The 8,783-nt window shown below is 45.2% G+C and overlaps 1 protein-coding gene across 1 annotated transcript in view; it reads right to left on the reverse strand.

Annotated features, from left to right (window-relative positions):
- The window catches only part of LOC145358806 (3',5'-cyclic-AMP phosphodiesterase 4C-like), a 307,845-nt gene extending 299,561 nt beyond the window's left edge, over nucleotides 1-8,284 (reverse strand). Inside the window, exon 1 of the mRNA XM_080213112.1 lies at nucleotides 8,183-8,284. The gene's annotated coding sequence lies outside the window, so the exon portion shown is untranslated. The remainder of the gene's footprint in view (nucleotides 1-8,182) is intronic.
- Nucleotides 8,285-8,783: the final 499 nt, after the last annotated feature.

Below are 8,783 nucleotides of genomic sequence, written 5' to 3' on the forward strand. Positions count from 1 at the left end.
AGCCTGCCACCTCACCTCAATTCATTAATCTTCAAAGATCCTAACATTCCTTCTTATTCGACTGTTTCTTAAACAGTTGAAGGGTTTTTTTTGCCTTCAAACTCTCGCTGGGAGTTTATTCCACATTTGGGTCATTTTCATTGTCGAAGAATTTATCAATTTCAGTCCAAGATGGCAGTGAACGTGCGAGGAGAACGTATAACAGACAAGTGTGACATATCGTGAAAACAGATTTCCCACAAGCCAATGTGCTAAGTTATCTATAATCTGCTAACTGTGTCCGTTTTATCGTTTTCTCAATTCCCAGGGTGGCTCTGTAGTTAGCACTGCACCAGCGATCTGGGTTCAATTCCAGTCTTGGGTGATTGTCTATGTGGAAACATAGAAACTAGAAGCAGGAGTAGACCATTTGGCCCTTCGAGCTTACTCCACCATTCATTTCGATCATGGCTGACCAAATTCAAAATCCTGATCCTCCTTTCCTTCCATATCCCTTGATCCCCACAAAAGCTATATCTAATTTCTTCTTGAAATCAGACAATGTTTTGGCTTCAACTACATTCTGCAGTAGTGAATTCCACACATTCTTCACTCCCTGCACGTTCTCCCCATGTCTGCGTGGTTTTCCTCCGGGTGCTCCGGTTTTCTCTCACAGTCTAAAGATGAGTAGGTTAGGTGGATTGGCCATGCTAAACTGCCCCTTAGCATCCCAAGATGTGTAGGTTAGCCATGGTAAATGTGTGAGGTTACAGGGTTAGGGCCTGGGTGGGATGCTCCTTCAGGCAGTCAGTGGAAACTCAACAGGCCAAATGGCCTCTTTCTGCACTGTAGGGATTCTGTGGTTGTGTGCGAGTGGATCAGTGCTGGAAACAGAGATCCGAATTAGGATTAACCAAAGTCCTGTACAGTTTGATCACGTCTTCCTTGGCTTCTTAATCAACTATTTTGTTTCAATATTTCGTTGACATTCTGGATTGGCTGAGTATGTTTTGCATTGAAGACTTTGGGCAGCATTAAAACCTCCAGGAACCTTCTCAAAGTCCTGAAAGGAGCTTGGATAAAAATTCCATACAGACACACAGGTAAAATATTAAATCATTTTGCCACACTAAGTCCAGAACATTGAAATTTAACAAGGAAACAGATCTTTGAGGTGAAATAGAGATGTATGTATTCCACTGGACGAAGAGTTATGTGCTTGGAGTAAGCTATCAAGTGGAATGAGAGCCAATAGTAAGGATGATCTGAAAGATGGCACTTTCGATAATGCAACACTCCCCCAGCACTGGCACCAGAGCGTCAGCCTGAATTATGGGTTGAAGTTTCGAGACTGGAGAAGGTTATTAACATTTTTATATGTGTTTTGGAATGGTGTTGCACATTCCTCACTTCTCTGATTGGTTGTATCAGAGTAATGGATTACACTTAAAGGGAGAATGTTCTGAGCTGCTTTAAGTCATGCACTCACTCCAGGAGCACAATAACAGAAATAAATTTCACATCTTGGCTGCTGCTCTTGTTCTGACTCAAAGTCTCTGTGGTAGTTTACTCCTCCAGATTCCACAATACCCCGGTCAGAAACTGGCTGGCACTCAGTTTGTGTATCAGTGAGACAAAGATAACAGAGACCAGGCTTCAAGTTACAGTGTTTGCAAATCAACTTAACAACTCTGATGACGCAAGATCATTTTTGTGCTGGGACCTGTCAGCTTTGTACTTGATCGACCCCGCAGAGTAGTCATCTAGTCTCCTGGGATGGAAATTTTATAAACTTCAAACAGTTTCTTTCTTTTGAGAAAGGGACAGGGGTTGGAGTGACCCGAGGTGCTCCCTTTTTAAATCTGAAATGCTTCAGTACTTGGTCAACATTTGATCCACAGTAAAATCCCTCAAGGAGTGGCAAGTTCAATCACCAGCTGACCTGTTCTCATGTGTAGTTTAGGGATAAATGTTGACTGGGACACTCGGGAGAATTCCTCCACTTCCATTTGCTGCCGTGAGATTGTTAATGTCTTTCTGGGAAGGCAAAAGCAGCCTCTGGTTAAATGCCTCATCATATATCCTGGCACGCCAACATTGGCAATGCTAGACTGGGTTATATGCCCATTTAAAGTTTATTTATTAGTGTCACAAGTAAGCTTACATTAACACTGCAATGAAGTTGCAGTGAAAATCCCCTAGTCGCCACACTTCAACTATTGTTCAGAGACATGGAGGGAAAATTTAGCACGGCCAATGCACCCAACCAGCATGTCTTTCGGACTGTGGGAGGAAGCTGGAGGAAACCCACACAGACATGGGGAGAATGTGCAGACCACACAGACAGTGACCCAAGCCAGGAATCAAAGCTGGGTCCCTGGCGCTGTGAGGAAGCAGTTCTAACCACTGTGTCACTGAGCTGCCCATTTCTGTAGTGTAAGTATTTGAACTCTGGATCCTCTGTCTCAGACGTCAGCGTGTGATCCAGTCAGATAAATTGAAATGAAGAGCCATCTTTCAGATGCAGAAGGAGCAGCTGACATTCACAGCTGTTACAAAGAGGGAAAGTACAGAGGAGCTTCACCTAGAACCAGGTCAATTCCTACACAATTTGACACATGATGTAATCCAGTAAATATATAAATACCTTAAGTATTGTCATCAAATATTATAGCCACATGGAGACAGTACACAGAGGGAGCTTTACTCTATATCTAACCCTGTGCTGTACCTGTCCTGGGAGTGTTTAATGGGGACAGTGTAGAGGGAGCTTTAGTCTGCATTTAGCCCCATGCTGTACCTACCCTGTGAGTGTTTGATGATTAAGAAGTCTCACAACACCAGGTTAAAGTCCAACAAGTTTATTTGATAGTAAACCCACTAGCTATCGGGGTTTGCCCCTTTGATGAGGACAGTGTAGACGGAGCTTTACTCTGTATCTAACCCCATGCTGTACCTGTCTTGGGGGTGTTTGATGGGGACAGTGTAGACGGAGCTTTACTCTCTATCTAACCCCATGCTGTACCTGTCCTGGGGGTGTTTGATGGGGACAGTGCACAGGGAGCTTTACTCTGTACCTGCCTTGCAAGTGTTTAATAGGGACAGTGTAGAGGGAGCTTTACTCTGTATCTAACTCTTTGCTGTGCCTATCCAGCGAGTATTTAATGGGGACAGTGTAGAGGGAGTTTTCTCTGTTTCTAACCCTGTGCTGTAGTTGTACTGGGAGTATTTGATGGGGGACAGTGTAGAGGGAGCTTCACAACCTACCTAACATGTACTAATGTGAGTTTGACACGTAATATAACCCAAACTGTACCATGTTCCCAATCTCTTCATCTGCGCAGCTCCATCTGCATTTCAAGCTGCAGGAGGCGGAAGAAATGGGAGTTAATGGAAAGCAACAAACTCAGGGTCAGGGACAGGAATGCCACAGCAGACAACAAGTCCTCTGTCAAACTGTAAATCTAAAGATGTTAGAAGTGGCTTCAATTCCTCTGCCGCTATCTGTATTAAATAAACATATCTAGAAAGACATCTGTTTAAAAATCATCCCAGTTGATCTTTCCTAGCTGTGAACAGCCTCCTTACATTTAATTTGCAATAATCTCTCAGCCCATCTCGAGCAGTGACAGAGTTTTGACCTTTCATAACCTCCCCACCCTTCCTACTTAGCTTTAGTAACAACAGTCTGCATGACTCATGTTGGAAGAGAATTCTGGAAAACCATTCCTCTCTCCTTTAGGGTTTGTTGTTTCCCCTAATAGGAAGAGGGAACAGAATAGTAAGGGGCCCTTCAGCCCCTCTAGAGTGTCCTGCTAGTCAACTAGGTATTGACCGATCTGCAAGTGACTTCTTGTCTACCTGCCTACCTGAACGGACGGCGTGGTAGCACAGTGATTAGCACTACTGCCTTCACAGCACCAGGGATCCAAGTTCAATTCCCACTTGGGTCACTACTGGTGAGGAGTCTGCACATTCTCCGGTGTCTGCATTGGTTTCCTCCCACAGTCTGAAAGATGTGCTGGTTAGGTGCATTGACCCCAGACAGGCACTGGAGTGTGATGACTAAGGGAATTTCACAGTAACTTCATTGTTAATGTAAGCCTCCTTGTGACTAATAGATAAACTTTAAAAAAACTATTAAACTTAATATCCTTGTGGAAAAAAAATCTATCATTCTCCTGTTTGAAATTTTCTTATTCTCCCCACCCCCCGCCACCAGTGTCCCTCTGCAGCTCCCCCCTCCCCTGACCCACCCCCTCCGCCAGTTGACTTTTGAGGGAGAGGGTTCTAAATTTCTACCATCACCTATTGTGTGAAGATGTGAAATCGCCACTGAGCAGCCTGGCTCTACTTTTAAGGTCCTGCCCCCTCATTCTGCACCTCTCCTCCACCCTCAGAGAAGACAGTTTCTATCAACCCCATTAACTCTTTAAATCATTTTCATCTGGTGTCAATAGGGATGTCACCCCCCTCCCAGTACATAAAAGCTGGAATACTGGAGGCGTGGATGATCCTAGCAAGACTGTGAAAGTGGACACTGATTTCACTGCAGCAGTGGAGGATGAGGGGAGACCTGGTTTCCAAGATTATGACAGGCTTGGATAGAGTGGATAGTCAGTCTTTTTCCCAGGGTCGAAAGGTCAATTACTGGGGAGCATAGGTTGAAAATGAGAGGGGGAAAGTTGAACAGAGATGTGAGGGGCATGTTTTTGAAGCAGAGGGTGGTGAATACCTGGAACGCGGTCCCGGAAGAGGTGGTGGAAACAGATTCTATAACAATGTTCAAGAGGCATCTGCATAGAAACATGAATGGACCACACAGAGGCAAAAAAAATTAGATTAGAGAGGCACCTATGTTGCCACAGACTTGGTGGGCCGAAGAGCCTGTTCCTGCGCTGTACTAAAATCATAGAATCCTACAATACAGAAGGAGGCCATTCGGCCCATCGAGTCTGCACCAAGCACAATGCCATCCAGGCTCTATCTCAATTACCTGGCCAAACCCCCTGACACTAAGGGGCAATTTAGCATGACCAATCCACCTAACCTGCACATCTTTGGACTGTGGGAAGAAACCGGAGCACCCAGGGGAGACCCTCGCAAACATGGGGATAACGCGAAGACTCCACAAGGATAGTGACCCAAGCTGGGAATCAAATCCAGGTCCCTGGTGCTGTGAGGCAACAGTGCTAACCACTAGCCACCATGCTACCCCACAGTTCTTTGTTCTTAATACGTGGGACATGTCCAGGGAACTCCCCTGTAAAAGTAGACGTGAGGTCATTCACCTCGCTGAAGATTGGGATCTTACTGAGTATCATTCCATATTTAGCAATGAACTCTAATGGTAGGAATGCTTTTGATCACAGTGGGAGTAATTGGTTTAACATTTCACCCAATCCTCAGCAAGAGGAAGGACTCTGACGAAGAATCATTTTTAACTCAATTAGATCTCCCTTCCAACCGTCACACAAGAAAATGTCCCAAAGTATTCTTTCACAAGAAGAATGATCAAACTAAACCTGAGACTGAGTCACACGAGGAGATACTGGAATTGGTAAGCCTGGTCAAAGAGGAAAGAGAATATGGGAGAAAGGGGGCTAAAGGGATCAAGGGATATGGCGGGAAGGGGGGGAGGGAGAAATCAGGATATTGAATTTGACAATAAATGGAGCAGATTTGGAGGACCGAAAGGCCTACTCCTGCTTCTAGTTTCTACATTTCTATGTTTCAGGAGGGAATTCCAGAGTTTTGGGCTGAAGGGCATGGCTGCCAATGGCAGAGCAATGGAAATTGGGGATCTGGGAGAGGGCAGGATTAAAGGAGTGTAGAGACCATGTTGGTTTATGGGGCTGGAGCAGGCAACAAGATAGGGATGGGAGACAGCACCGAGGGCAAGCTGTATTTCTGGACTGTTTACTGTTTTTCTTGATGTGATCTGATTTCCTGCCCCTCGTCATTATCTGGTGAAGAGATGCTGACACAGTAATTGGTTCCTCCCACACTCTCCAGTTTTATCTGATACACAACAGGAAGTGGTATAGTGAACATACCAATGGGCACTAGGCAGCTAAATTGTGCCCACTGGCGGACAGGGATAAAGGACTGTCCCAACATGGCACTAATCCACATGGAGCAGGAATCTTCACCACTTCCTGCCCACTTATCAGTACAAGATCTGGGAAAATCGTTCATGAGATGTACTTTACAAGGGCAATCTCTCTCTCTCCCTCTCATCTCCTTGAGGCACTGACCCTCTGCTGGCAAACGGGCAGCCTCCCTCACCCAAATGCCCATTGTCCAATTGGACAATGAATGTTAGCAAACTATTTGACTGTGGTAGGCTGCAGAGTCAAGGCCAATCCTGTGATGTTCACATCTGAAGCCACTTGCCAGTTTGACACCACTGGACAGAGAATAGGAGACTGAGGTCAATTGTATCACCTGCTATAGATCAGTGAACACAACATGGAGTGCTAAAGCAGCCTAAAGCCTGTCTAGTACTAATAACCACATTTGGAACCCATTCACCCTCCCTGAGGACAATAATCTCAAGAAAGCAAAATAGAATGACCAAACAGAACAAAGAAAATACCTTTGTTGGAGAAGTACAAATATCAGGTATTGAGGACAGAGTTTTCCAGCCCCTCCCACCAGTAGGATTTTCCAGTCCTGCCAAAGTCAGCCTTGCTGCAAGTTCCCCAGCAGCTGGATAGGTGAGGGATGCAAATTGCCGTCAAATTCAGCAGGACCAGATGAACCTGCTGGCAGCCAATTGCATGCTTCCCCCGTTGTGGAAAAACCCAGTGTAGGAGTTCTGGAAAATTCTGGCCTCAATTATTCCTCCTAGCCAAAGTTCTCCTAGCCAGCGTCTTATTTTCTGCAATTTGTAAAGGTGAGGTCATCCAAAGCCTAGCTGCCTGAATCCTTATTCACAATAAACCTTATTCACCCATCTCCCCTGTTGTCACTGACTTCCATTGTTTTCCAGTCTCAACTTTAAAATTCTCACCCTTGTTCTCAAATCCCTCCACTGCTTCATCTCTCTCCCTGCCTGTGTCATCTCCTCTATTCACATAGCCCTCCGAATTATCTGTGCTCCTCTGATTCTGGCCTCTTGAACATCCCTAGGCTTACTATTGGTGAGAATGCTCAGACCCTAGGCTCTTGACTTCCTTTCCATCCCTCTCTCCACCTTAATGACACTCTTTGAAACCCACCTAGAAGATCATAGAATCCCTACAGAACATTGAGGCCATTCGGCCCATCGAGATTGTACCGTCTATTCCTGCAACCCCAACTGTTTACCCTGCTAATCCCCCTGACACTAGGGGCAATTTTTCATGGCTAGATCAACCTAACCCACACAGCTTTGGACTGTGGGAGGAAACTGACAGGGAGAATGTGCAAACTCTACACAGACAGTGACCCAGGGCTGGAATTGAACCCGGGTCCCTGGCGCTGTGAGGCAGCAGTGCTAACCACTGTGCTTCCCCATCCTCTCTGATTACCTCCACGATCAAGCTCTTGATCATCTGCCCTATTATCTGCACATGTGACTCAGTGACATATTTTGTCCTTTGCATCTCAGGGTTTTTGTATTAAAGAATTTGTCATTGTTATTAACTAAAGTAGAAAATATACTTCATAACATTGTATGGAATTTAAAGTGTAAAGACCGGTTTCTCCGCCCTATCACCATATCTTTTCTCTGCCATGTGTTAATCCAGCTCACCCGTTAAATATATCCGTACTATTCACCTCGAACACTCCCTGTGGTTGTGAGTTCCACATTCTCACCACTCAGGGGAAAGAAGTTTCTCCTGAATTCATTAGTGATTATCTTACACTTATGACCCCTAGTTCAGGTCTCCCCCGCCACATCAACCGATCAAACACTTCCCCAGCTTTAAAGATTTCGATCAGGTCACCCCTTAACCTTTCACCAGAAGTAAAAGCCTCATCAGTCTTTCCAGATAGCTGTAAACTCTCCGTTTTCTGGTCTCATCCAAAGTGAATATTCTTCCTCGCACCTTCTCCAATAACCTTTTACCCCCTGGAAACCAGCTCCTAATTGTCTCATTGAGAAATTAGCTTTAGTAAGTTGCCACGCAGAGAGAGCAGCATATATCACTAAGTTTCATTGACACACGGGAGCTTGCGGTTACAAAGCTTCTACAAGTTAATGATATTTTCCTACCAGTTCAGTAAGCCCAGTCGATGGAAGCATTTACTGGTACCAAAACCCTGCCGAGAGTTAAAAGTCCTGTGTTTCCTTTCCCAGTTTCAACCTTCACCGTGACTCGCGCTTAAATTGAATTTTCTACATTAAGAATCAGCTGGTTCCTGTTTGCTGACAGTCAGCGTGCCCTTGCCTCAGTCTGTGGTTCGCCAGACCTCAGTGTTGACATCCAACACTCCTCCTCCTCCAGGCCTGACAGCTTTTACTGTGTGTATGAAACGTAACCCTGTTGGGTAAATATTCCCAAAGCACTGATAATCGAACATTATCAGCTATGCCAAATTAACCCTTTCTGAGACAAACTGTGTCTTGAGCCAAAAGCAGGAAATGGTTGAGAAAGGTTCAGACTTTTGCTGTCACTGTTAAAGATTCCTTCTAGCAGCACCCTGCACCCCAACACACACAGCTTCCCATAACCAGAGAATAAACTGCTTCTGACTCCTTCAAAAGACGTGGCTAGACCAGCATTTATTGCCCATTCCTAGTTGCCCCTTGAGAAGGTGGTGGTGAGCTGCCTTCTTGAATCGCTTAAGTTCATGTGGTGTAGGCACACCCACAG

Source organism: Carcharhinus amblyrhynchos, chromosome 26, assembly GCF_965287045.1.
Source record: "Carcharhinus amblyrhynchos chromosome 26, sCarAmb.v2.hapA, whole genome shotgun sequence".
Classification (NCBI taxonomy): Eukaryota; Metazoa; Chordata; class Chondrichthyes; order Carcharhiniformes; family Carcharhinidae; genus Carcharhinus; species Carcharhinus amblyrhynchos.